At 42.1% G+C, this 27864-nt stretch overlaps 1 protein-coding gene across 4 annotated transcripts in view; it reads left to right on the top strand.

Moving 5' to 3' along the window:
• The first annotated feature begins 263 nt into the window (after positions 1 to 263).
• Positions 264 to 27864, top strand: part of CDH18 (cadherin 18) — a 686153-nt gene continuing 658552 nt past the window's right edge. For 3 of the 4 annotated variants that reach the window (XM_081206324.1, XM_081206320.1, XM_081206319.1), the window contains exon 1: positions 264 to 733. The gene's annotated coding sequence lies outside the window, so the exon portion shown is untranslated. Of the gene's footprint in view, positions 738 to 27864 lie in introns of all 4 variants that reach the window. The other variant, XM_081206322.1, reaches the window with a different exon arrangement.

The following is a 27864-nucleotide window of genomic DNA, read 5'->3' as shown; positions in this document are numbered from 1 at the left end:
AACTCCAGAAATCAGACTGAAAGTGTGTGAGGGCATGAGGATATTTTAACCCCAGAGCACAAAACATTCAGCCTTTAACAGGTCCTGCATGCAGTGCAGGCTGGAGAGGCAGACATCCCCACCTTTTTACCTGACCTGTGCTTCTTAAACTGACACTTGCCAGAGCGAAATTGTGCACTGTGTTTTGAGAGAGACAAACCCAGCTTTGAATGCAGCATCTCCTATTATCTCCCTCTTTCTTTCTAGGAGGATTGGGTAACAGTAGAAAAATTTCCTGGTTTTAAACTCTTACTGTTTTTGTGCCGCTCTTGGAAAAAGACCCTGGCCACCGGCAGCAGAACCTTGCCTATTGATTGGCTGTTTAAACGGGGGCCTGTTGGATCCAAATAAGCTGGATTGATTATACAGCAGCAAAGGAGCTGAGTGCACAGTGAGCGTTGAGGCGAGGAAGCAAGAGAGAGAGAGAGAGAGGAAGAGAATATGTACTATGGCATCAGTATGTAACTGCTGGAGCCAGATAATCCTGCTACCTAGCTCCCTCCGTGGACAACTTACTGTGCAGCTTTCTTCCTTCGTGAGAGGATGCCAGCCGTATGCCGGTGAATCAGCTAATAGGACTGGACCTTGGAATAGTTCATTTGACTTATAATCTGTGTCTTTGAATTGAAGATTCACTGACAACAAGCCTGGGGTCAGTCAGCCCCCTCAGAGCTGAAGATGCTTCTTGAATAAGGTAAGTTTAAATATGTGCCCTTATCACTAGGGTGTGATTAAGCTTCAGGTAGTACAAGCCTGGCATTTTTGCATCCTTTAAATGTACAGGCGTGCCTGTGTGTGGGAGAGCAAGAAAGAGAAGTACTATGTATAGCAAGAGAGGAAAAACAAACTGTAAAGGGGAATAATGGTTGTTTAACCTCAACCCAATAGTAGTGAAATGATGCTCCGCTAACTCCTTGGGAAATGTTTTGCTAGCAAACTCCCCCATAGCCCCCCCCCTTCCACAAATAAGCAGCATATGGGGGTGGACAATGTGGGAAGTTGTTTTATTTCTGTGATTTTATTTATTCTTTACTATACTTGTCATTTAGCTTGCTTTTGGAGGGGGGGGGTATTTTTTACTGCTGTTTTTGCTGGGCATTTGCAACTGCTTTAAAACAAACCTGTCACTTGTGAACTTAACTCCCGTGCAAAAGCAACTGTTGTTGGTTGTCTAAAAATAACAAGGCTTGGCAGGTCCAATAAATGGTGCCCTAATACTAGAATGCATCTGCCTGCAGAGACCAGATCAGTATTTGTGAGACAGCATGTGAATCCCATGAGGTTATGATCTTGTGCCTTCAATTTCTGGAGCATTTGTCCCATTTCTGAATGGATTGCCTATTCTCATGGGCGAAAACGACAGGTTTTGCTTCACCTGCAAAAATCGTCGAGATTGGAAGGAAATACTTTCTTTAGCCCTGTCTGGAAACTCACAGATGTGAAGGGAAATTCTCTCTGTAAGCTGTGTGGACATCAGAAGGCTGCTGATTTTGGTTTGTGTAGGTGATGGGTGTATATAGAGTTAAAGCAGCATCACTTCAGATTAATAGGCTTTGCATTATGTTAATCCAGCTGTGCTGATCTGCATCACCTTTTAAATATCACCTAGTCTGCTTATTCTGCTGCTTATGATCACAGCCAAAAGGGTTTTGTGTTTTCTTTTTTTGATGCTGCTTAATTGCTAGGATTTCTTCTTATGTGTAGAGAAATGGGAGTTGCTATAATGGAGCTTTTGATTAGCTTATTTGCATACTCAGCCACAACTTTCCTGGGGGTTGTCCAATTAACACAATTTGCATAGCATGCTACCCTTACAACAGTGACTTCTTACTCTAAAAGGTAGTCTCACATGGCCAACCATGCTTTTATTCACACGGTAATTAATATTCCAACCCCCCCACTCCCCTCCAGTAGATTAAGCTCAGCAGGCTCTGTGTATGCACACACACACACACACACACACAATTATTTTTAACTGATATCCAGTTTCGTTAAAATGAAATTCGGTGTCAAAATACTGGCGTAGTCCAATGCTGGTCATACGTATATTGCACTGTGTTAACTGGCATTTACTTCCAGGTAGCAGCATAAGATTTTCACCTTAGTTATTTGTGATAAAGGAAATGTGGGTTGTGGTTTCTGTACACACTTACTCAGGAGTAAGTCCTATTGAACTCAGTGGGACTTTGTTCTGAGCAGACACGCTAAAGATAGCACTTTAAAAATCTGAAGCCCTTTGATGAACCAAGGTATCTGTTTGAATTGCGAACTGGAGGAATCAATAACAGAAGGGTTTTATTTTAAGAATCGGTACAGAAGAAACACTTGCAACCTGAACACTTAACATGTTATATACAATGGCAGGCAAATAGGCTGTGGTTTTGCTTGTCAACCAAATTCACAGCTTTTTTTTTCTTCAGCAAAACTCTAGGAACATGGTCCAGCCAAACTCTTATAACCCAATTGAAAAGTTCAATGCTTTAATGTATCTTATGGAAATCAGTGGGAGTGAAACCTGAGCTAGCTGGATCATGCTTTAAGTGTGTGCTGTGGTCATATTTTAGAAAGAGGAACTCTGACTTACCTGTATGTAGTATGTATGCTGGTTTCAGCTAAAGCTTTTGAAATCCATTTTGCATTTATGCAGTTGCACAGATCAGCATCATTTAAGCAGGATTGTAATAGCCTTGTTTACATTATGAAGAGGCTCGATTTAAAACCAACATATCCTTGGGGAAGGGAGGATACCACACAAATGGGCTGAGGAATATTTCCTGTTTCTGTCTCATGAGGTGGACTGGTTGTGGCATCCTGTTCTGTTTTGATGCGTGCGCATCATGTCAAATATAGTGAAGTCTCTCTCTTTTACATTTCCTGCATTGGATATCATTTAGATGAAGTGCTGTGGTGAAGCTTCATGACATAAATTTCTCTGCTCTCTACATTGGGCATCCTTGGTCATTGTGTCTGGGCTCTTTAAGGACAACATATTACTTATCCTGGGGAGATTTGCTTTTTCTTCACTGTCTGCGAAAGAATCCCTCATAATAATTAGCAATGTCACTTTGCAGCAGAGGGAATATAATTGACTCCCACTCATACACAGTGTCTAAAAACATTACCACTATGATATACACACTTGGGTAACTCAAAAAAAATGGAGCTTCTATAAGGATTTTTACAAACTAAAGATATCAGGCACGCTCTTTACTTCTGTATGGTAAATCTAATATGGATTGGAGCGTTTTTCAAGGATGGCTGGAAGCACATGTGTTCTCTGCTGTTGGCCCTGTGATGGAAACTCCTAACTATCTAAAACTGGTTTTACATGCTTTGGAAATGTCCATTTTTGCTTTTATACCTTTGAGCATAATCAATCCGTATTTTCTTCTGATGTTTTTATTCGGGCTCACTTAGACTTCCCCATTCTAATAACTTTGCCTGTTTGGGAACAAATTTTCTTTATGCTGTGGAACAGAAATCCCATTTTTCTTCCCCTGCAGTTAACTTCTTAGAGCCATTAGGGGGCTCTTTCTTCCTATGTTATTCACGCAGCAGGCTATGTTACAAAAATACAATTGATCCTTTCTGGCTTGCTTTACTGATTCTAAAAAGTTCTGCTTCAATTGGCTTATTTTAAATGTAGCGATACTGTAACCAGCTAGAAATATTTGTCCTCCTTGATATTTGATGATAATGAAAAAACTGTTTCAGATATTATTGGATCACCATACATTAATATATTAAGATTTTTAGTTCTTTCTCTCTCAATCTCTCCTTGAAAAGATGGAGTGAAGTGTTATATAATACAGCATAAACATTCTTAGCATCTATAGGATAAGAATTCTGGTATCAAAAGGTGTTTGGGAGTTGATTGAGGAATAGGACTGAGGTGGTTCTGGGTGGCAGGGATAGTTTAAGGCACAAACAGATGTCTGGTGCAGAAAGATTTGGTGCTGGAGGAAGGCATGATTTGGCCTCCACTTCAGGCAGCAAAATGTCTTAGGCCAGCACAACCCAACCATATTCAGTCCTTGACATCATTACTTAAGGAACACTGGGTAGCAGAGTTGCCAGACCCAAAACATGTGCTCATCTAGATGTTTGAATCTGGTCTTGAGAGATGTGGGGAGAGAAGATACTGCAGGAGTTCATATAAAGCTAATGAAAAGGATGTAGTTGGTTCAACCTATATGGGCCACAGTCCTTGGCTCACTTAGTACTCATAGTGAGACAAGAAGCTACAATATAACCTGGTTAGGGTTAGTAGGTCATTTAACAAGTTTAAGGCAAATAATTTTTGTGCCCAATTCATTGGGAAACAACTGTCTCAGTTTAAGTGGGACATCCCGGATTGACAGAAGCGTCCCTCGCTTCCCAATCCCAGCTATCCTGTTTTGGCTCCCGTGCTTTGGCTGTGCCAGAGCATGCAGCCAACCCTGCATGTCCCACCCTGTGGCATGAGTCAGTTGGCTCACGCCAGAGCGCAGGACCAAAAAAAGATGGCCAGATTAGGCACAGGGTGAGGCCCTAAGAGCTTGTAAGGGCCCCTCACTGACCCAACCTGGCCATGCAGTCATTTACTGCCCAACCTACTGGGCTCTCAAATGCTTTTTGGTAGCAGAAAGGCAGTGTGAGCTTTGAATGGGAGCCATCTTTTATTATTATTCGAAAGCAAAGGAAATGCCACATTTATCTTCTTCTTTTTTAGATTATGAACCAGTATCAACAGTCCTGGTTGTTGTTTTAAAAGCACTATATAAATTTTACAGTGGTACCTTGGGTTACAGACGCTTCAGGTTACAGACTCCGCTAACCCAGAAACAGTACATCAGGTTAAGAACTTTGCTTCAGGCTGAGAACAGAAATCGCACGGCGGCAGTGGGAGGTCCCATTAGCTAAAGTGGTACCTCAGGTTAAGAACAGTTTCAGGTTAAGAATGGACCTCCAGAACGAATTAAGTTCTTAACCCGAGGTACCACTGTACTAACTGTTTTTGCATTAAAATAGCTCTTCAGGTCTAGTGCCCAAAACATCTGATAGTGTTTAATTATATAATTACTCATTTCACTTGGGTTTTTGAACTAGAGAATTACATAATTTATTGTTAGACTTGAATTCCAGTATTAAACTTGAATTTAAGGTCTGTGGAAAAACAACAGATGTATTGGATTCTGTTTGTTGAATGATTGCACTTAGTATAAGGATTTCTGCTGTATGCATAAAATGGCTTCTTGCTATCGGCATAATACTGATTTGTTTTGTGAGTTATTCCATAGCCATGATAACCCATGAAGTATCAAGCTCACATTATTTTTGAAGTAAGTCTAAGTAGTTCTTATAAGCGAGATCATCAGCTTTGATAAAGTACAACCTCTCTTTCCCTGAAATTGCTCTGGAGAAACGAGTGAGCAGGGAGTTAGCTATTGTTGGAGAGAAGCCTCACCAGCTGTTCCTTTTCTTGTCAATATATCAAGTCAGATTTGAAATACTGATGTGCTAAATGCAAATTTCAGTTAGCACGTTACAGTTTTGAAGAGCTGTCCCCCCCCCCCCTCTGCATAGTATTTCACTGTGATAAAATGTTCTCTTGATGATTTAGGACAAGCCCATCTTATAAGCCACCAAACTGAATGCAGCCATTGCCAGGTGCTTGACAACCATTTCTTTCCCCACATTTGCAATCACAGGAAGGAACCAAAAGATGGAGGATTATTGATTACTTGCTGGGATCCTTATATGCAGCTGGTGGGCTGTATTCAGCTCAGTGGGCTTGCTTTAGTAAATCTTGGTGGCTCAAAATGCACAAACGTTTGGGTATCCTGGTGAAAAAGAGGGCAGGCTTCCTGCACATTTTGATAGTTGTGTAAAAGAGGGGATTACAGCAGGAGTAGTAGTCATGGCAAGCTACACTTGTTGAGGATCTCTTCTGCACGGCTGCCCTCATTTTCACCTGAGTCCCCTATGCAGACCTGCTCTCATATTACAGTATTGTTGGAGTTGAACTTTTATTCTTCCTGATGTACCTCAGGTGAATAGTGCAGATAAGTATGAACAGCATTTAAATGTTGCTTTTGTGAAGGCAAAATCAATGCATGTGGCATAGGTTGGGAGGCAGAAGAACTCTGAACTACAGGTTCTCTGTTTTATTGTTTCTTTTATAATCATTTTTTAAGTGCATATGCCTGGAATTTTCCAATTGCATGTTAAGCTTCCACCCATGCACACATTCACAGTGGATCTTTAGCGACTGGAGGATCTTGGGATCTCAAATTTCAGTGATGCCCTATGCAATACCCTCACCTCTCTGCTTCCATTCTACCTCATAGTTGCAGCACTCCCTGTGGCACCTCTGAGGCTCTGTGCCCAGTGCAACCAAACTGGTTATGCCCCTCTAAATCTGTTTCAGGCTGCCACTGTTACTGCCGCTACCTCCAATCACTGCCATGAGGCCTCACAGGCTGCCACTACTGCTGCCACCTCCTGTCACTGCTGTGTAGACCAAACCTCCCATCACTAAGTGATCAACATTATCATTTATAACAAGGAATAAATGTGGATCATGCAAATATTTTATTTTTTGTCATGTGCCAAAACAGATACGATGAGAATGTTGACATCATAGCAGTCAACTTTTCTCTTTTCTTGCGAGGAATCCTATTCAGAATAAGGATATTTCCCTTAAAAAATGGAAAAGGTTGACAGCTATGGTTGACATTAATAATTATCATTTTTATATCCCATTCTAAAGTGTTCACAATTCCTTCAGAATGTAATGCTTACATCAACTTGGTAAGATATGTCAATATTCTTATCTCCATTCTGAAGATGGGGGACTGAAGTTGAGAAAGAGTGGCTTGCTTACCAAAGGCTATCTTCTGAATATGTGGCTGCTCTGTTTATTCCTGACATCATGATTTTTATAGTGGTTGGCAAATATATTTCCTTTTATGCACTTTTTACATTGTTCTGAAATTCTTCACAAGGGAGAGTGGTGCAAAGTGATTCCATGGTAAAGATAAGTGATTCTGAAACACAAGCTAATGAAATCTCTTACAGTCTGAGGCATGGTGCTTAAATATAAATAAAACATTCAGCAATGCTGAATGTTTAAAGATGGCTAAAGCAATTTTTCAGATGTGTCTCAGTATGAAACTGGAGGAGCATCCTAACAGGATTTCAACAGACCCACCGACATGCCAAATATTTAAGACTCCTTCTAGTCTTTGATGTTCCTGGATCTCTTTATGAGATTCCTACCTACTGATCCATTCCAGTTGGCCTTTTGTATTCTCTGGATGTACACATTCCTAGAGGTCCACAAGTGGCAGTGGAAGACATGGACACCAGCATGCCCCCCCCCAACTCAGGGTGGGAGAAAGTAAATACTCCAAATAAATGAACATATGTAACTAGAATCAAATAACAGGTTTGCCACTTCTGGTACATCTGATGGCTGAGCAATGACTCTACCTCAACCTGGGTGGATCTAGCCTCAGAGAAACTGGGGTTCCAGATTTACCCCTCCATTGATTCTCAATAGGTATAGGTAAAAGGTAAAGGTAAAGGACCCCTGGATGGTTAAGTCCAGTCAAAGGTGACTATGGGGTTGCAGCGCTCATCTTGCTTTCAGGCTGAGGGAGCCAGCGTTTATCCATGGACAGCTTTCCGGGTCTTGTGGCCAGCATGACTAAACGGCTTCTGACGCAATGGAACACCGTGATGGAAACCAGAGTGCACGGAAACACCATTTACCTTCCTGCCACACCGGTACCTATTTATTTACTTGCACTGACAAGCTTTTGAATTGCTAAGGTTGCAGGAGCTGGGGCAGAGCAACGGGAGCTCACCCCATTGTGGGGATTTGAACCACCAACCTTCTGATTGGCAAGCCCGAGAGGCTCCATAGTTTAGACCACAGCTCCACCCCCTCCATTGGTTCTCAGTAGGTTTACCTGCAGTCCACCTGAAGGAAGTCCTGGATCTACAAACTTTGTTGTGGAGGACAAAAACCTGTACTGTCCTGGTTGTGAAATCCATGTGACATTTTTTTTAAAAAAATGTTGCCGTTGGAAACTTTCCAAATGCTTTTTGCTGGCCCTCCCAGCACTGGTGAACCACCAGCAGGCCTCACCTCGGAGAGGATGGGAGGAAGGCAGCTCCAGCTGTGGTGAAGTCCCTGAGCCCTGCTCAGCCATGACACCCTTCACTACATGTAGTCCTAGTCCTGGGCCCAATGAGAGTGGCCAACTTGCTCCTAAGCAAGAGAGTGGGTAAAAGGACACCACTTCCTCTGTCAAAGACCACCCAAAGGCACCCTTGCCCTGTTTCCTTAGGAGTCAATGGAGCTTGTCTACCCTGGGAGGGGTGTGGACTGGCAGGGGTGCTTCTAGCAACTGCACAATTGATGCAGCAGCTGTGGAGGTGGGATCTGGCAGACTTACAGCCAGGCAGGTAATGTGACTCCTGGTCTCTCCTGCTTACATTTTGCAGGGCCTTGGAGAGAAGGCATCCATGGACAAAAAGGTTGTTCTGAGGCTCACATGTTCTCCTTGCTGGTCCAGTGTCAAGGGCCTTCTGGTGGTTCCCTCGCTGTGAGAAGCCAAGTTACAGGGAACCAGGCAGAGGGCCTTTTCGGTAGTGGCACCCACCCTGTGGAATGCCCTCCCACCAGATGTCAAAGAGAACAACAACTACCAGACTTCTAGAAGATATCTGAAGGCAGCCCTGTTTAGGGAAGCTTTTAATGTTTAATAGATTATTGTATTTTAATATTCTGTTGAAAGCCGCATGGCGGGGTATAAATAATAAATTATTATTATTATTATTATTATTATTATTATTATTATTATTATTATCATTATTTATTAAAAAGCAGAGGAGCAATGGCCTTCCCCTGCCCATTTTCCCATACAGGAGAATTTCCTCCAATTTTGCCACCTACCTAACCTACCAACCAGGGTACATGCCCCCTTTTGTACCCCAGATCTGGCACTCTCTGTGGGTGGACCTGACATCCAAGCAATGTCTTTCCACTCATTGTTGAAACCCTCAGTTCATTTCTTGCCTCCATTCAGTTCTTCCAGCCCTTAATTAATTGTGCCTAAATCACTGGCTACGAACATGGAGAGGTGGAGCAGGTGAGTTTCTCATGTAACAAATGATAATCACAGTGCTTGCACTTTTCTACAAATGCTAGAAATATTCTGAGAAAGGAAGGAAGGAAAGAAGGAAGGAAGGAAGGGGGGAGCGGAATCTGGGGGTTATAGTTCGTCCAGAGGGGCAACTGCCCCCTTGCCTGTGGCCTTCCAGACGTTGTTGCACCCCATCTATTCCAGCCAAATAATGGCATAGGAGCGCTGACCAGTTTTGCATGTGGCAACCCCTGGACTTTCCAAGACTGCAAGTTCAGTCCACATAACAATAATGTAGGAATGATTTGTTTTACCATGTGAGTAGACAATGCAGTATCGGCAAAACAACAATAATTACTGTAAGTGAGGGAAATGTACTATATCTTGAAAAATGTACTTGGTCTGTATTAAAGGCTGTAGATAGGTAGCCAAAATACAGTGAATTGCCTGTATCCCATGTGGAAATGATCCTCACTTCCAGAGATAGTGATGTTACAATTGCCTTTACTTGAATTTCAGAATCCTTAGAGCTGAGCCAGAGACACTTCTGCTCAGCTAAGACGCTGATTATGCTTTGGACTAGAACAGTGCATGGACAATAATTAATGACATAGGTCTGTAGAGTACAAAATGCATCAAAAGGTTCCTGCAGAAGAGCTGATAGCAAGAAAACGTTTCTTAGGGCTTATTGTCCTCCATCGGCAAAATGGCACTTTGGAAAATTAAGCTGTTTACTGCAAAAACAAACTCATTGTGACGCCTTTAATTATTTATACCGTCTATTTTTAGCTTAGGTCTTTTTCATGGATTCTGGTAGTTATGGAGGCGCCGTATCAGGGAGTATATACTGTGCAGTTTATTGAAGAGTTTCCGCATAAATCAATGCAAGTTTAACTTTCTGGTCATGGGCTGCTTTGGCTGCTGATAACACATGGTAATGAATTGCTTTCTCAAATTCACAGGAGGCGGCACGAAAGATCGCAAAGTTTGAGGTTCAGAACAAGCAGTAATTTCTCCAACCTGTTGGTGGGAGCAGGAGACTTTATCTCACCGTGCTTCCTTCTCTGGTCTGCAGCCCTCTGCTGATGTTGAAGGGCAAGCAGCAGGGCTTTTTAGGGCTCCTTGACAGTTCATGGGATTGCTGAAAGCAGAACAAGGTTTTTTCACCCAGCATAGTACAACTTAAGAGCTGGGGATGGTAGGTATGCATGTGATCTCAAGTGCAGGAATGGGGAACCTCAGGCATCCCCCCCCCGCCCCCGAGACTCTGTTTTGCATGCCAAGAACTCATCTAGACTGGTAAAGAAAAAGTGATTTATGTGTTGTGTGTGCGATATGGTGACGCAGGTGGCGCTGTGGTCTAAACTACAAAGCCTAGGGCTTGCTGATCAGAAGGTTGGCGGTTTGAATCCCTGCGACAGGCGAGCTCCCGTTGCTCGGTCCCTGCTTCTGCCAACCTAGCAGTTTGAATGCATGTCAAAGTGCAAGTAGATAAATAGGTACCACTCCAGCAGGAAGGTAAATGGTGTTTCCTTGCACTGCTCTGGTTTTGCCAGTCATGCTGGCCACATGACCCGGAAGCTGTCTGCGGACAAACGCCGGCTCCCTCAGAAGAAGAAGAAGAAGAAGAAGAGTTTGGATTTGATATCCCGCCTTTCACTACCCAAAGGAGTCTCAAAGAGGCTAACAATCTCCTTTCCCTTCCTCCCCCACAACAAGCACTCTGTGAGGTGAGTGGGGCTGAGAGACTTCAAAGAAGTGTGACTGGCCCAAGGTCACCCAGCAGCTGCATGTGGAGGAGCGGAGACGCGAACCCGGTTCCCCAGATTACGAGTCTATTGCTCTTAACCACTACACCACACTGGCTCTCAGCCAGTAAAGCGAGATGAGCACCACAACCCCAGAGTCGTCCATGACTGGACCTAACAGTCAGGGGTCCCTTTACCTTTTTATGTGCGACATAATATTGTGTCACAGATGGCGACGTGGAGCCCTGTTTTTCTCTACCTGTTTTCCCTGTTTAAATTGGCAATGCTTTAAAGAAAGAATAAGAATGAAAAACTTGAATCCTGAGAAGCTTGGCAAGAATGCTGCATTTTCCTCTTCATTATGACACTGCGGTAATTCAGATTGTCTGGAGACAGTTTTCAGAATTCTATGCAGACTTGCGGATTTTCCTGTGGAGTCAGTAATGTGTAGTCCGCCTCCAAGTGTTGAGTAGTAAAGTGAGGAGAAACTGGGTGATGCGTATGCCCATGTGAGAAGCAGGACTCTACTAATTAATTGTATGCAGCAGGGGTTGCCACCCTTTGAGGACCCATGGGCACATTTGCAAACTGGAGAAAACACAGAACAGTCAAGCACATACTGCAACCTATCTTGACTACAGTAGAATGGTTCTTTCAAGGCAAATTTCAGCAGAGGAAGGGGACCTGGTGGGTGCCAGAGAAAGCTTCTGTAGATTCTTGTGGACCTGTGGGCACTATGTTGGTTGTAGAAGGGGTGGAATATCCTAAATGTTGGAGGGAAGCAGCAGCAGGAGAAGGACTTATTTTAGGCAGGGCAGCTAACGCTCTGAGAAATTCCATAGTAACATCACTCTCACTTAAAGATCTCAGAAACAATTTTACAAGAGCTTTGCAGCAGCTCTTGCTGATATAACACATGTGGAGGCAGTTTTTTGGGTTGTTGTTGTTTTCAGTGTCTCTGCAAAGCAAGTGTTAATTACAATTCTAAGCCAATGAAATCCTATGTTTAAAATATATGACTGCTTGCATTATGCTCCTAAAGAATAGCAGGGGGTTAGAATAAAAATCACATCATGTTTTCTTTCTTTTTTTAAGTATACAGATATATTCGGTTGGTTGTTCTCAAAGATCTGTACAATTCAGCTAAGCTAAATGACAGCTCTTTGTTATAGTAGAGGAAATAATCATATAAACGTCAGCTTCCTTAAAGTAACTGGCAGATAAACAGACAACAATACAAATAACTACATACAAACTCTTAATGCATTATGTGGCTGCTTCCTAGAGAGGTTTGATCAGCTCCTTCCCTGTTGTCCTTCCACTGTCAGACAAAGAACTTTTTATTCCAACAGGCCTTTAGGAACTGACTGGAAAGAGCTAGTGTTATGATGATGTTGTTTTTCTTATTACAGTTGTACCTTTGAAGTCAAACGGAATCTGTTCCGGAAGTCCATTTGACTTCCAAAATGTTCAAAAACCAAATCGCGGCTTCTGATTGGCTGCAGGAAGCTCCTACAGCCAATCGGAAGCTGCAGAAGCCCCGTTGGACATTCGGGTTCCCAAAGAACATTTGCAAACCGGAAGAATCACTTCCGGGGTTATAATAATAATAATAATAATAATAAATTTTATTTATATCCCGCCCTCCCCAGCCGAAGCCGGGCTCAGGGCGGCTAACAACAATCAATCAAACAGTCAAATAGTCACACAATCTAAAAATATTTCATTATAAAAATTAATTAAATCAAATTGATGGCAACCAATTAAGCAAAATTCTGTGCAGGTTGCCAGAGGAGGGAGTCAGGCTGCGCCCTGACCAAAGGCCTGGCGGAACAACTCTGTCTTGCAGGCCCTGCGGAAAGATGTCAGATCCCGCAGGGCCCTAGTCTCTTGTGACAGAGCGTTCCACCAGATTGGAGCCGCAGCCGAGAAGGCCCTGGCTCTAGTTGAGGCCAGCCTAACCTCTCTGAGGCCTGGGACCTTGAGGATGTTATTATTTGCAGACCGTAGGTTTCTCTGTGGGGCATACCAGGAGAAGCGGTCGCGTAGGTACGAGGGTCCTAATCCGTATAGGGCTTTAAAGGTTAAAACCAGCACCTTAAACCTGATCCTGTACTCCACCGGGAGCCAGTGCAGCTGCTATAGTACCGGATGAATGGTTGCGGTGTTCAGGAGCCAAAACGTCCAAGTTCCAGGGCATTTGGGATCCAAGGTACGACTGCATCTGTTTTTTTTTAATATATCTCTTTATATTGTTTTAATTCTGTTCATGTTTGATTCCATTTTAATGACTATCTTTTCCACTTTTTTTCTTTTTCTATTTTATCTGTAAGCTGCCTTGAATCCCAGTCTGAGGCAAAGGTGGTATATAATAAGTATTGATGCATGCCACCCCAATCTCTGAGCAGTACAAGATTCCAAGTGTTCCAGGCACTTGCCTGTGGTTTGCGGTTCCTTTTGGAAATGAGGCACAATGGAGACTCCAGTGTCTTTATGATATATGGTTTATTTACACATATATACAACCTGAGCCTATGATGGAGGATTTCATAGCATTAATACCCCAAAAGAGTCTCGTTTCTCCCATAGGTAAAGCCTTGGATTCAAAGAGAAATCAAACATTGCTCTCTGATCCTCTCTTCAGCTTACTTCTAGTTCACATCACAGCCCCAAACTTCAAATTGTTGTTTTTTGTCCTTCTCACTATCTGTGAGTTGCGGGAGGGGCCGCACGCATGTGCTGTCTCACAAAGAACTCTCTTTGCTTTGTTCTCTTAATGGCCCATTACCCAGGCAATTACTTCATCAAGAAGCTAGCTTGGCTTATATTTTAACACTTGTTGGGTCCAGGGCTTCAGGAAGCTCACCTGGCTTGATTAGATTTTAACACTTGTTGTGTCCAGATTTTAGAGGGGTCTGGCACCCACAAACTCATAACAATATAATAATAAAAATGAAATTACACTTTCTAAAATATGTATTATCTGCATAATATATGCATTTTGTGTACATAATTTTGCTTTTAAACACCACCATGATACTTGAGCATCTCTCTCACAAGCAGGTGCTCAATGCAAACAGTCCTGTGCAAGTGAAACTCGACTGGATCAGAACTGCCTATTCAGTGTATAAATCGCAATAAAAGGGATTCCTCTTCCATTCCTAATCGAAACCAGATTTCATTGTAAGTAGGAAGAGCAAGATCCTATTCAACAGAGTGCAGCGCCTTTCTCTCTTCTTCTCAGAAATAAGTCTCTGCCCAGGTTTTCAAAATGAAGCCTTGAGTAATGTTGCCGATTATATGACTTGACTCCTCCATATTTTCTATCGGCTTCCTTTCTTTACCTCATCACAAATACAACAATCCTGGCAGCTGGAGTTACTATGCCCTTGGAGAATGAATAGGAGTTCTGCTTCTGTCTTTCCAATTCATCAGATTCTATTCTTATTGGCACATTGTCCAAAATTAGGAGCTGGCATCCAATAACTTAGTAAGCCATAGCCTTTAGATTGGAAGTTGCTACACAACACAACACAACACAACACACACACACACACACACACACACACACACACACACACACCTACTTACTCACCTACTTTGGTGAATATGTTATCACAATCTATCCTCACCGCTCCAGTTGTTTTTGGACTACAACTCATATCACCCATAGCCAGCATGGTTGTGCTGACTCTTGTAGTCCTAAACATCTGGAGGAAAGCAGATTAGCATAAGTTGCTTACTCACAACAGCTGTTTAGAATGAAAATGGGAGTTGGGTTTAATGAAGTCTGCACCAACATTTTACGTGTGAGAGTGGATCCTTCCCGTACACTTACATCATCACAGCTCGAGTACAAATATCATCTAATTGAAATATATCCTCAAACTGCAATGAGCAGTGCCTACTATAATTAAAAATGTCTGTAAAAATGTAACTTTATGTCACATATGTCACAGTTAATGTGCAAAATTTGGTGAATGTCAACACTCAGATGGGATAGGAATACTGATGTGATCCGATATGAATATTATGAATGGAATATTTTGAAAACCCAAAGACTATTTGAATGCTAAGACAATGCTGCTAGAAACCTGTTCAGTAATTTAAAACTCTAAAATCTGGAAAAGCTGAGATTGGGTGGATTTTATAGGTCTTCATAGTGCGCTCAAATGCACACTTTATGGGACTTGGTGTCTACACATTCAGATGTGCAATTTGTCCAGCTTCTGCTTTTCTTCTGCCTTTCTTCATTTGGAAAAGAAAATTAGAATCTCGAAAATTGTGCACAACATATTTACACATGTACACCAGGGCCACTCACACATGACTTCCTATGTGGAAGGCAAGGAGTACATGATCCTTGGGGATTACATGCACACTCTTTTGAGGAGAATATCTGAACCAGACCGAACTGCACCTAGAGGAAAAAGTGTTAATTCAATGAAAGCTTCATTGTTTCTTTTTATTCCGCTAGTTACTACCACTTAAAAGACAATCCAGTGGCTTGTCTCTTCATCCAACAAATGAAACAACAGATGTCTATGTGATTTATCTCCTTCTGATACATAACATTGGTTAAAGGTAAAGGTAAAGGGACCCCTGACCATTAGGTCCAGTCGTGACCGACTCTGGGGTTGCGGCGCTCATCTCGCTCTATGGGCCGAGGGAGCCGGCGTTTGTCCGCAGACAGCTTCCGGGTCATGTGGCCAGCATGACTAAGCCGCTTCTGGCGAACCAGAGCAGCGCACGGAAACGCCGTTTAACTTCCCGCTGGAGCGGTTCCTATTTATCTACTTGCACTTTGACGTGCTTTCGAACTGCTAGGTTGGCAGGAGCTGGGACTGAGCAACGGGAGCTCACCCCATTACAGGGATTCGAACCGCCAACCTTCTGATCAGCAAGTACTAGGTTCTGTGGTTTAACCCACAGCGCCACCTGTGTCCCTATAACATTGGTTAGCATAAAGTTAACTCCTTTACAATTCTCAAATAGTAACAGATTGGATGACTCCACCCACCTCTGAAAATGAAAACTGGATGCAAGTGATGTAGCCATAGTTATTTGAAAAATAAATAAATAAATGAAAATTTATCCAGTAAATAGAAACTTAGCGATTTGAATCATCCTGGCTCTAGTGATTGCAAGCAACCTGGTAGTTCAATACCTGTGTTTGCTGTTGTGGCTTTTCACTTGCATTTAGCAGCTGTTGATTGCTTGGTTCACTGAAGCATATGATGCTGAACAAAACCATGGGTCAATAAAGTCATTTATAATGATCCGTCCACCAGCTAAAATGGGTGATGAATCAGTCTAAATTCCCTCTGGTGCCAGTCCTAACTGGAGAAGTCCATGGTTTTGTAGGAGGCAATCACATAATGGGCCAGCAAACCACACATTTCCATCATTAATTTTTATTACCCTTGCCAGCATTTTAAATCTGACTTTCTCATCTGAAATAAAAAGACACAGAAGCAGCAAACACAAACATGGGGTGATACTGGAAGAGACTGAAAATTTTAAATGGTCTTAAAGAGCTGTTTCTTAGATTAGATTCTGATGGTAGTAGTTGCTGGCAGCCAGTTCTCCCATACTGTGTCTGTTTATTCCATGTTTACCTGGCTTTTCCACCAGAAGAGGGGACAGGTGTGTGTCTGTGTCTTCCTATATACATGAAAATATAAAGGGAGGGGGAATGAAGGATGGGGGAGTATGGGAAATTATAAGTCCCCACTTCATGCAACCAGCACAAAATCCTTCTTAGCATGTGGTTAGGGAGAGATGTTAATCCAACCACCACCATCACCACCAAGAAAAAAGGGAGATGCCAAAAGCAGAAAGATATTTGAGAGGCTGAACAGCCACATATTAATAACAATATAGCAATAACTATAACAGTATTATTATTATTTTTGTATCCTGACTATTTGATTGGCTTGCCCAAACCACTCTGGGCAGCTTCCAACAAACTGAAACACAATACAACATCAAACATTAATAACTTTCCTGAACAGGGCTGCCTTCAGGTGTCTTCTAAAATTCAGATAGTTGTTTGCTTTCTTGACATCCGATGAGAAGGTGTTCCACAGGGTGGGCCCCACTACCGATAAGTAGTTCCCTACCATTCCCATAGGTATCTGTTGACAACAGCATGAGAACAGCATGCTGGACCATCAGGGCTCTTCTGATCGTCTTGACATTACCGCAGTGTTTATATTTCCAATGGTGCTAATATTAGAACTTCGTATTAGCTATATTGTGCTGAGAAAACAACTATCTTTGCTGGGGAAGCAACAATGGTGAGTTGTATTTGACTTCTAGTAATTGTGCATATGTTTGCATATATACATATAAAGTAGAATGTGCAAATTATATACAAATTAGTGCCTCTTTTTTTGGTGAAGTGGCCATTCTATATACCAATAGCATCCAAAGAATGGTAGAAATACAGCATTTCTTTTTGGAGACTCAATTCATTAAATATGTCCTTTAAAAAAAATCTAGATCAAATGAATATGCTATGAAAAGTCAAGTGTGTGCAGAAGGTATAGTAAGCAAAGCACCTGTGAGCCAGAGCCCTTCAGGAAGAAACATATGAAGCTGCCTTATACCAAGTCAACCTGTTGGTGCGTCCTAGCTCAGTATTGTTGACACTAAATGGCAGTGACTGACTGGGGTTTCAGGCAGGAGATATCTGCAGATGCCAGGAGCTGAACTTGGGCTCTTTTGTATGCAAGGCAAGTGCTCTACCACAGAACTATAACCCTTTCCCATGCGTGTTTAGGACTCAGATGAATCAGCATACAAAGCATTTCCCCAGAACCAGCAGCAGAAAGATATTTTATCTGCATGCAAACCTCTGCCATATCACAGACATTGTGATTTCTGCCTTTTGAGATTGGTGTTTACATCCAGTTTGTTCTGATATAGGTAAGACATCAGGGGAAAGACATGTCTCCGCACATTATTCATCACGTTGCATTAAACGTGCATGGTGTTTCAGGGGGGAAAGTGTGGTTATATGCACCAGAATATAAAGTCTGTTCACCCAAGCAATGTTTTTAACGCCAGCAGGTTAGTACTTACTGCACAAATATTCAAAATGATGACCCTGTGAGAAAAATGTTAGTTGCAAGAAAATCCAATTGAAAGCAATGAGATGAGACTGTAATGGGATTATTTTTAAACATATGAGAGACATGAGGCTTCAAGATTCAGCCTTAACATCTTCCTTAGAGACCTGAGTTCTGAACATGGAGACATGTAGGTAACTCCTGTGCATGTTTTCTTGAAAATAAGCAAAACCTTCCTACTTTCTTCAAAGGAACTTGGATCCAAGTGACTACAGATACGATTGCAGTTCCACCTAACTTTGCTGGATTGAAAATAATAATAATAATAATAATAATAATAATAATAATAATAATAATAATAATAATAATAGATGTCTTCTAAAAGTTTTGTAGTTCTTTCTCTCCTTGACATCTGACGGGAGGGCGCTCCACAGGGAGGGCACCCCTGCCAAGAAGGCCCTCTGCCTGGTTCCTTGTAACTTCAGTCCTCGCAGTGAGGGAACTGCTGGAGTACCTCAGTTTCTGGGCTGAACAATGGGGGTTTTATCAATAGATTGAGGCTGTGTATTTATCAGCACACAAATCCCTGAAAGAACCCTGGAAACCGTAGTTTGCTAAAGGTAATGGGAACTTTGGGGACGCAGGTGGCGCTGTGGGTTAAACCACAGAGCCTAGGACTTGCCGATCAGAAGGTCAGCAGTTCGAATCCCCGCGATTGGTTGAGCTCCCGTTGCTCGGTCCCAGCTCCTACCAACCTAGCAGTTCGAAAGCACGTCAAAGTGCAAGTAGATAAATAGATACCACGGTGGGGGAGGAAGGTAAACGGCATTTCAGTGTGCTGCTCTGGTTCACCAGAAGCGGCTTAGTCATGCTGGCCACATGACCCGGAAGCTGTACGCCTGCTCCCTCAGCCAATAGAGCGAGATGAGCGCCGCAACCCCAGAGTTGGCCACGACTGGACCTAATGGTCAGGGGTCCCTTTACCTAATGGGAACTTTAGTTATGAAGGGTAATTCTTTGGGGAAGCCGTGTGCTTTAAATATATGGTGCGTATGCAGCCTTAGTGATGTCTCGGGGGGGGGGGGGAGGTGGCTGCAGCCTTTATGCATTATTTGATCTAACTTCCACATAATTAATAGTTACCTCTCAACAAAATGTGATTCATCCATTTCAAATAATAATAGTTCGAATAATAGATTCATTCCCTATTTATGTAACCTCTCTGTTTTAAAACCCCTCTGTTTTCCTAAACTACCACTACCCGTCTAAAGCCATGCTTCCCAAATCAGATTCCTCTTTTGTTTACTTTTATTTTTCAGTGTGAAATTACAACATAAATTATAGATACTAAACCAAAAAAAGAAAAAGAAAAACTATAAAATTCACAGTACATAGATTTTGATATATAATCTCAAGGGGCTTTGTAGGAAATTGGGGTAACTTTAAATGTTTCCTTTAAACCACTAGAATGGAAGTGCATAATGGAACAGAATAGAATATGTGTAGAGGCAGAGTAGACTCTACAGCAAGTAAAAGAATATAGGAAGATATTGAATTCTGATTCCTTACAGCTAAGATGTGCATCATCATCATCATCATTTTATTTCTATGTTGCCTTTCCACAGTTAAAACAATGCTTAAGGTGGCTTACAATATGAAAAGCTTTACATAATTACAAATATAGCAAAGTAGTCATAAAAATAAGTAAAACACATTAAAACTACATAACCAAACCAGACAATTTCCACAGAAAAATAAAGATACAAAAAGTTAATATCAGTAACAAGGGCAAAATCTCCCAGTGAAACTTTCCCCAAAATACCCCAGTCCTTGCTGGACCGCAGCAGCAGTCCTTATGAGGCCTGTCAGGCCCTGCTCTGGGCCAGGTGGAGAGAGACATACACTAAGTATTTGGGTCAATATTTTGTCCCCAAGACGTATGTGTTATCAGTTGCTCTGTTCCAGGTATATTTTTTTTTTAAAAAAAACAAGTCTTTCATCTTTTAAGAAAGAGCAGGAATAAGAAAAGGTTCATTTAGTGGCTCATAGTGGCTTGTCATATATGGCCTATGTGCTTCATTCAGCTTGATGGGCCACAGGTTGTGCAGGTCTGCCTTATCTACCTCTTGGAGGAAATCTAATTTATTTTCATTCATCTTACAGACAAGAGTTTATTCAGATTTTAGTTATTTTAGAGGTGCTCGTCTTTGCTTTAGAGGTCAAATGAAATCTTCCTTTCCTATAGTGACAGGCACACGATTTAAAGATAAATTGTGCCCCTTAGATAGTTTATTTGACAAGTGACAACCAGGCTTTATTGCATTGTGTTAATGTTTGGCAGGTTGTTTAAATATGCTAGACAAGATGGTGGTATTTCCCCCACTAACACATGCTATTATATGCAGCTATTCATTCAGTGAGAATTGTGGATTACCTGGGAGAATTCTGGGAGGCAACTGATAAAGGGGCTTATTTTTAAAGCATTTGTGCTCCCTTTTGCATTTTCATAACAATGGCTGGGCATCAAAATACGGTTTTCAAAGCCAATCTGCTGATGCTGTGGGAGCACCGATTGGAATGTACCACATTACCAAGTTTTGCTGTCACAATTCACAAGCAGCTCCTTATCTGTTTTAATTTAGGAGCTATAGTATAGGCATATTGATTATTTTTTTTACTCAAATTAGACCAGACATTTACCTTGACAGTTTGCTTCTGTTGTCTGAAATGCTTCCTCCAAATATTTCCTGAACATATCTGGCTTAACCTTCCCCTGTCAGCAATATGCAGTTAACAACATATATTCTATATTAAAAAATATTATGTTGATGTTGCCCATTGTGAGCCCAAACTGAAAGCCCAAGAATTACAAGAAACACCTTCCCCTATTAATCAGAGGGGAAACCAAGTCAGGTGCAATCCATTCCATGCTTGAGCCTGATATGCTGTCAACCTCTAACACAGAGGTGAATAACTTCTATATTTCCAAGAACATGGTAGTCTTGGGAATGTTCTAGTCTCCACAAAGTCTCTACCCAGATATTGTCAGGCTACAGGGGCTCTGCATCCTTCCCCCTTGGCCATAGAAAAGCAATACAAAGATAAAGGAATCTCTTACCAGTAATAGAAATGTTTAATGAAAGCAGCAAAAGAACAAGTGACCATTCTCAGAGTGCAGGTGCTCCCAATTAAGTTTCCACCACTTCCCTCTAGTCACTTCCATCCTTCCATCTCCTAGCCACCTGATCTCTCAACCTTTGAGCCTTTTGCGCAGCCACCTTATCTAATCTCCTAGCCTTGGGACTGAGAGACTCCATATCTTCCAGTGAGAGTCAGCTAGCTCATTCTCTTCCTGTTCTTCTTGCTGTTCACCTCCCAGTTCTGCCCAACTATTGTCTTGTGAACTGTGCCCCTCAGCAAACCGTTCTTCCAAATCAACACTACTGTACTGCTCCTATGGAGTTTCAGGATCCTGACAATGAACAAGGGGAGGGGTAGGCTCCCACCATTCCTCAACAGAGTTGTACTCCTCAGTCTGGTCTCTGAAAGATACAGGGTCACCATGTGGCCTGGATTTGCTTGGATTTTTAGCCATGCTACCCAGCACATGTTTAGAATATGAGTTCTCCATCTTCCTTAAACTGTAAATAAATACAGAAATCAATTGCAGAACATTGAATATAGTGCTGTAGTGAAACAAAGGTATTAGATCTCCCATTTTCCCTAGAATGTTGTTGCATTGATAGAAAGTTTAAAGCCTTCCTTTAAAGCATTTTGTTCCTTTTCTCTAGAATCTGTGTGATTCAGGGTACTTTATCCTACCATAAACTATTCTGAGAAGCTGAATGCAATTTATATAAGAGTACCCTGTATTCTCTTTTAACTTTCTTTTTTAGAACCATGGAGGGAATTTTGGACTTCTTCTTCTTCTTCTTCTTCTTCTTCTTCTTCTTCTTCTTCTTCTTCTTTGCAGCCTATCAGACTATATAATTTTGTAGCAAGTAGCAACCCTCCAGTATGGATGGTTGTAGCTTCCAAACCAAAGAAAAACCCCAAACAACACTAGAATCTTTTAGAGTTGCTGAGACAAAGTTATAGTTAGCTGCAACTACTGCAAGCAAAACAAAGCATGCCATGCTAACAGATATGAGGAGGTTGTCTTGACCTGCTGAAGGCAATGATAATTGCTAAATTATAATAAAGTCACAATTTTTAATAATAATAATAATAATAATAATAATAATAATAATAATAATAATAATAATAATAATAATAATAATTAATTTATACCCCGCCCATCTGGCTGGGTTTCCCCAGCCACTCTGGGCAGCTCCCAACAGAATATTAAAAACACATTAAAACATCAAACATTAAAAACTTCCCTAAACAGGGCTGCCTTCAGATGTCTTCTAAAAGTCAGATAGCTGTTTATTTCCTTGACATCTGAGGGGAGGGTGTTCCACAGAGTGGCGCCACTACTGAGAAGGCCCTCTGCCTGGTTCCCTGTAATCTCACTTCTCACAGTGAGGGAACCACCAGAAGGCCCTCGGAGCTGGACCTCAGTGGCCAGGCTGAACGATGGGGGTAGAGATGCTCCTTCAGGTATACTGGGCCAAGGCCGTTTTGGGCTTTAAAGGTCAGCACCAACACTTTGAGTTGTGCTCGGAAACATACTGGGAGCCAATGTAGGTCTTTAAGGACTGGTGTTGCATGGTCTCAGTGGCCCCTCCAACTTACATTTGGGCAGAACCATTTATATTTGCTATACTCAGTAAAATTATTACCACAAAGCTGTTGTACTTCTGTTTTGTTCTCTAAATTTAAGATAATGTGTCAATTTAGGGAGCCATGAATTCCCAAAGTTTGTCCATTCATTTTTTAATAGAATCCCAATCTCCATATTCTGGCAAGGAGTATTCTTGCTGCAGCTAGCTTGTCAGAAGATACTTTTGTATGTCCTGGCAAACCAGTGAACTTTTTCACCTGAGACAAAAAGGAAAATACTGGCTGGAGAGGAATGTCATACTCTTAAGACCTTTTTAATTTGACTTTTAATTTTTCCCCATTACTTGTTTTTGCAACACCATCTTCCCACCACATGTGAAAGAAATCTCCTTTGGGCACTTCTGGCATGTGGTAGGATGGGTTTTATTGATTGTTTTGTATCTGTCATTAAATTCTTCCTGTTCATTCTGATGGTTACATAGTGACGAAATTGGCTTTTAATTTGTTAGTTCCTATTATGGAATGGGGAAAGGGTTTTAATTGCTGTCTTCTTCTTTGCAGGCAGAGCAAGTGCTCATTAATTTATTTTAAATTTTATGAGCAGAAATTTGTAAGTGTGCTCATTACAAAATAAAATAAAAGAGTGATGAATTGCTCAAGCTACAAAAGGGGGGGGGGAACGACCTGATCCAGTAGGTTGTTCTTATGTTCTACTGCTGCTATATTTTTAAATAGCTATTCTAAAAGAAGTTGGGAGGACAACATGGGAAACACTGGAAATCAGTGATTGGTGCAAAGTTACCTTGGGAGCTTCATAACTAAGTGGGGATTCAAATTCAGTTCTGCTTAAGCCTCTCCTCCCTCCAAGAGGGGAGGTGTTGTGGGTGGGACGCGATTTCTGCATCATGCAGGGGGTGTTATGCCCCCTGCCCCACTCACCTGGCTGGTGCACCCACACCCACAGGTAAGCGCCCAACCGGGCGGCTTGGAGGGGGCGTGGATTGCAGTTTAAGTTACTGCTGCGCCAGCCCTTCTGCCTCATTTTCCGCCTTCCCGTCGCGAGGCAACCTGCGACCTCACCCCTAATCTCGGGCTGCCATCTTGGGTGCGAGTTTCCTGGTTTTCAAGGCGGGGCATGTGTTGGGAGGAACTCGTGCCAATGCTGAAAGGAAAAGTTGCCGTTGTTGTGGAGCATGAAAAAAGACTTGGATGAGCTTGCTGCTTTATGTCCCGGATCAACCGTGTTCTGGTCCTCGCTCCTAAAGAGAATAGTTTGGCGCGGTGTGCAGAACATTATGGCCATTGAGAAATCCAGGAAACTCTTAAATCGTGCAATTGCCCACAAAGTGCGCTTTATGAATGGCCTAGTTATTTCTCATGAGGGTATCCGGATAGGCGATCAGGCCTTGTTCCGGGATGATGGGGTTCATCTTTCGGATCGGGGGAACGATATTTGGTTAGGTAGCATCATCAGCAGTATTAGGGATTGGTTACAGCTGTGAGGGTATTGGCAGCGAGCCTCTTGGGCTCGGGTAGCGGTTAGGCATTGGAATGTGTTCTTGGTGTGTGGAAGGGCTAGGTGTGGCCATCGCCTACCCCTTCAATTTTGGGTATTCCGTTAAAGGAACCCGGCGGTCGTGGATCCTGTCTGATGCCTGTGTGGCGGGGGGCCATGGCATGGCCCTCGGTGACATCAGGGGAGAGCTTATAGTTGTATTAGCATCAACAGGCTCCACCAACTGGTGAATAAACCCCCTTTGGGCACACCCCCTCTCCGAGTGGGTGGAGTCAATCTGTCGTGGTCCAATGCCTAAGCCAATACCTTTTCACTTGCCGTACTCAATAAAGTTGTGGCCTTTTCTTGCCCATTAACCTTATATTCTGTGTCTGTGTGTCTTCATTCCACAAAGCGGGGATTGGGTCCTCGAACCACAAGTCCCCATTATCCACTACACCACACTAGCACTCCTATATGGCTGTGTGTGTGCATTATCAAACAACTGAATGTGATCCTCTTGCTTTCCATTCACTGGAATCTTCTGGAAAGCAATTTGTGAAAAATAGAAAATAAAATACCAAGTTACAAAATGTGGTAGCTGAAATGATACATTCCCAAATGCCTCTTTTAAAAGTATTAATACAGTCGTACCTTGGATCCCAAATGCCTTGCAACTCGAATATTTTGGCTCCCGAACACCTCAAACCCAGAAGTGAGTGTTCTGGTTTGCGAACGTTATTTGGAAGCTGAATGTCTGATGGGGCTTCTGCGGCTTCCAATTGGCTGCAGGAGATTCCTGCAGCCAATTGGAAGCCGCGCCTTGGTTTCTGAATGTTTTGGAAGTCGAACGGACTTCCAGAACAGATTGCGTTCAACTTCCAAGGTACCACTGTACTTCCAATATGACTTACAAAGATGTATTTTTTCCTAAGTCAGTGATATCAAAACAAAGCATATGGTATAGTGATGTTCAGGCATTTTTAGGGCAAAATAAAATCTTTAGCGAATAATAACCTGTAACATTCTTTCATGACTCTCAGCTTCACAAGTATGTTTGTGTTACCTTCTGGTTCACATTCAGTCTAGCCTACAGATCAGAAAATACAACTACTCATTTCACACTTTTACATTTTTAGCAAGGTTACTAACGTAGGTAACACCAGCCTTTAAATCCTTAGCTCTGAAAAATAAGAGGCCAGTAATCCTGAAGATTGGCAGAAATTAGAGTCTATAGAGGGATTAAATAAATAATAATTACTATCATGCAGGAAAATAAAACCTGGAAATTGTTGATTAAATGACCAATTAAGATGAAGTGGCCCAGTGGCCCAGTGCACTTGGATTCTTTAGAAAGATCTCCCACCAAAAGTTCATGAGCAGTGCCATCCTCCACTGTTGGGATACTGCCAGGGAGACAGAGGCCATCATGCCCTCATGCCGTCTCCGGACGATCCGTCGATCTCTCATAGAAACGCAGTATCAGTCATTTAAAGCCATCCAAGGTGCCCCCCATCACTATCTCTTGTGGGAGTGAATTTCATAGTTTAACATTATGCTGCGTAAAGAAGCACTTTCTTTTTCCCCCTCGCCTGAATCTTACAGCATTCAGTTTCTTTGGATGGCCTCGAGCTCTAATATTATGAAAGAGGGTTAGTGAATCTCTAGTGGGTGCTAGAATGTGTGAATCAAAGAAGTCAAAAGTGAAGTTGAAAAGTCCTCTGTAGTATTATGCAGCTAGGTGAAGGAAGGAAATGGGCAGAAATCAAAGATCCATTTTGGGAATTATTTCAATATAATCACTCTCATGAAGGGTGCAAAGAGGGGCTTACTAAACGCTGCTGCCCTTGTAACTGCTTTCAAAATCCTGTCTTTTGTTTTCAACTGCTTTCAAAATCCTGTCACAGGCTGTGCTGTTTTCAAAATATGCATTGTCACCATGTTCTGCAACTGAATATAGTAAGAAGTTTGTTGTCATCGATGGATCAAATTGCCAGCTTATCACCACATAGCTGAATTTGCTATTCCACACTAAAATGACAGGTTGAAGTTTACTCACTGGAAATGTGTTGCCTCGTATTCAGTTTGTTGGACGTTTGTCCCAGCAAACTTTGGCTTACGGGTCTATTTCAGCAGCTTGCAATTATATAAGAAAGCAATCCAAACTTCCTGCTGCTGCAGTGCCAGTGCTGTACAACATGTGCATCACTAACTTGGCCACTCATGGTGGCAACAATGCAGGGGAGGCAGGTGAATAAGGCCCAATATTGGCCAGCAGCAACAGTGAGAGCAGCTCAGGGTCCAGTGGATCCCAGGCCAGCTCAGCCGTTCTCATGAAATGCCTCAATTCAAGGGCTTCAGCCAGTAGGGAATGTTCCAATAGCTCTTTGATCTGCCTGCACATTCAGTGGCCAGCTGAAGGTTAGCTGAGCTGGTAGAAGCAAGAGGAAGGATTCCTCAACTCAACACACACACACACACACACACACACAAATCAACATAAGTAGGATTGGTCTTGCAGCCTAAGGGGGTTAAATAGTTCTGATAGTATGCCTATTTTATTGTTGATGTAGCAAATACCCTCCCATTTTCCAAGCTTTTCACAGTCTTCTTTAATTATTTGTGTTCCCCACTTCATTGATTAGTAGGAAGTTCTGGGCAAAAACCTACAGAGACACTCTTTTGTGATAAACAAGTACTGGGGGCTTATGATTTCTTGCATGGTATCTGCTTATAGACTAGTTGACCAATGTGAGCATGCAAGAGTGAAGACACACAAATCTTTCAGCTTCTTGCTGCAAAGCACGGTCTATTCATTCATTCACCAGCTATATTCCAGCTGCCTGACTTTTCTCCTCTAGCCTTCAACCACAACAGAGAGATTTGCCACCAATAATAACGAATTGGCTTGATCCAGGCGGAATGTTGTATTCAACGTTAGTCATATTCAGAATAGTTGTTTGGCATTAATCTGTCTCGAGAGAGGATGAAGAATGTGCTTTCAGAGGTTAAGTCAAAAAATTGGAGAGTTACAGTGCCTGCTGTGGCTGTAGAGATCGATACGTCAGAGACATGTTTTGTTGCAGCAGGGTCAGGTTGAGGCATCTGGTAGGGCTGATGCAGCTGTACCACAGTGTTTCTTCTTTCTGCATTCCTCCAAGTGTTCATTCCTCCTCAGTTCACTGCTGTGGATACATCCACAGAGAAAGGGCTTAAAACTTGTATTATAAATGTAGGGGATCTTTCATAATAAACCCTTGAAATAGGTGGGTGTGACTAACTTAGGTCAGTTAATTTCAGGGGACCTATTCTAGCTGACTGAATTGGAGAAGTGCCTTTCATATTTTGATTCTTTTAACTAGATCCTGGTGAAGGGGCGTAAACTACACTGTGGGAGTAGAGTTCTGTTCCATTTTTCTGAGCATTTTGCCCCAATTTTGCTTATCTGGACTATAGAATGCCGCAATACAGATATAAATAATCTTTGTAAACAATTATGTTTTGAGAATGTGTCTGCTGGAGAATGAGCTGTTCATTACTTCTATATAATTCTCTTTTTATCACCCAGCAGGAATTTATTTTGGGCGGCTAATTATGTGTCAAAAGTGCCATTAATATTCATCTGTTTTGTAAATAGAAAGGGAGTAAGA

This window comes from Podarcis bocagei, assembly GCF_964188305.1.
Source record: "Podarcis bocagei genome assembly, chromosome: 8".
Classification (NCBI taxonomy): domain Eukaryota; kingdom Metazoa; phylum Chordata; class Lepidosauria; order Squamata; family Lacertidae; genus Podarcis; species Podarcis bocagei.
The sequence above is the reverse complement of the archived record's forward strand: the minus strand, read 5'-3'. Positions and strand labels throughout refer to the sequence as shown.